The sequence below is a fragment of the Neopelma chrysocephalum genome, unplaced genomic scaffold (genome assembly GCF_003984885.1).
Source record: "Neopelma chrysocephalum unplaced genomic scaffold, ASM398488v2 Primary Assembly neopelma1_261, whole genome shotgun sequence".
NCBI classification, from domain to species: Eukaryota; Metazoa; Chordata; class Aves; order Passeriformes; family Pipridae; genus Neopelma; species Neopelma chrysocephalum.
This window is the reverse complement of record NW_020897923.1, coordinates 78291-80504: the sequence shown is the minus strand read 5'-3', so window position 1 is coordinate 80504 and position 2214 is coordinate 78291.

The window sequence follows — 2214 nt, the reverse complement described above, 5'->3', positions numbered from 1 at the left end:
GGACTCACCAAGCCCATCCCAAGAGGTTTCATCCCATGTGATCCAGGGGGAAACATTCCTGAATCCTGGAGACCACGCCCAGCCTCCCATCAGCTCCCGTAACATCCCCAAATAAAATAAGTACATCTCCAGCTTCCTGGGAAGTGTTGGACTCACCAAGCCAATCCTTTAACACATTCCCAAGAGGTTTCATCCCATGTGATCTAGGGGGAAACATTCCTGTACCTTGGAATCCATGCCCAGCATCCCCTCAATGCCCCAAAATTGGATTAAAATCAATATATAATTATTTATTTTAGATATTTAATACAAATATATATTTTATATTTAAAATAAATATATAATATATTTTATGTATATAATGTATTTAATAAATATATATTTATTTTTATATCTTTATTTAATAAAGAAATAAAGAAAAATAAATTTCGTCCTTAACCACAGTGGCTTAAAAACCACAGTGGGTTTCTCTGGGAGGGGAAACAGCTTTCCTGCAGGGATTTAGGGTTGGAAAACAAGGTGGGATTTGGTGGTTCCTCCTCCCTTTGCCATTCCAGAGCCTTTCTGTGCCCATCCTGTGTTCAGGACGTGGTGGCTGCACCGAGGAGCCGCTGGAAGTGAATTGTTTCCTCCTGAAAGACGAAGGAAAACAAAGCTGCTCCAAAGGGATTTCATTTCATTCAGGGGAAATAAACTCAGCTCGATTGTGTTATCCTAAAGAATTCCCAGGCTTCATTTCCATAGTGCAACAGGGGCAACTTCACCAGGAGTGTTGTGGATTAATATTTCCCTTTGCCTCGACAAGAATTCACTTCTTTTTTTCCCCCTTTTTCTGCTGACAAGGCACAAGACACTCGTTATTTTTTGGAATGTCAGCCTTCTTGGACTTCTCTTTTTTCACTCCTTGTTTGTCAAACATCCAATCCCTGGCAAGGAACACATTTTTAATATCTTTTTTTTTATTATATTTTTATTTTATTATTAATATTTTTATTATTATATGGGGTGTCCAACCTTTTCTGTCGGCCAAAATTTGAAGCTCGTGGCCACAACGCACCCAAGAGTCACTGATTAATTAAATGTGACTGTGCGGGCTTGACCCCCCCAAAAATCCAATTTCCAAGCTTCCCCCACCTTCCCACTGAAGAGAAATTTTCAGGCAGGCACACCTCTGTAGGGGGAAGGGAAAATATATATATATACACATTTATTTTTATACAATTTTTTCCCCCTCTCTCCTTCCCTTCCACTCCAGGGAATGGCTGGTGACGTGCCAGGCAGGGTTTGGTTTGCTCAGCAGGGCAGAAGATGATTTTGATTCTTTGACACACCAGGGCTGAGCTTTGCAGCCAAAAAAACGGGTGTGGGGACACAAAAAAAAATGGGAATAGGGAAAAACGGGAACACAAGAGTCCTGCTGGGACAACAACTCCACCACTGCAGGGAGCAAAAACCAGCCAGGGGATGTGTCCAGACACAGCAGGTTTGAACTAATTCCATCTTCCCATGGCAGGGGGTTGGAATGAGATGGGTTTGAAGGTTACATCCAACCCAAACCAGTCTGGGATTCTGGGATTCCATAATTCAGCTGGATCATCCCTCCAGAAACAACATGTTGGGATCTTTGAGTTTTTTGAGGCCATTTCAGTGCTTATAGAAAACATGGAGAGGGACTTGGGACAAGGGATGGAGGGACAGGGAATGGTTTCCCACTGCCAGAGGGCAGGGAGAGATGGGATATTGGGAAGGAATTCCTGGCTGGGAGGGTGGGGAGGCCCTGGGATAGAATTCCCAGAGAAGCTGTGGTTGCCCCTGGGTCCCTGGAAGTGTCCAAGGCCAGGTTGGATGGGGCTTGGAGCAACCTGGGACAGTGGAAGGTGTCCCTGCCCATGGCAGGGGGTAGAACAAGATGATCTTGAAGGTCCCTTCCAACCCAAACCAGATTGGGATTATGGAATTCCATAATTCAGCTGGGCCATCCCTCCAGAAACAACATGTTGGGACCTCTGAGTTTGTTGAGGTCCTTTCAGTGTTCATAAAAAAGATGGAGAGGGACTTGGGACAAGGGATGGAGGGACAGGACACAGGGAATGGTTTCCCACTGCCAGAGGACAGGGACAGATGGGATATTGGGAAGGAATTCCTGGCTGGGAGGGTGGGGAGGGGCTGGAATAGAATTCCCAGAGAAGCTGTGGCTGCCCCTGGATCCCTGGA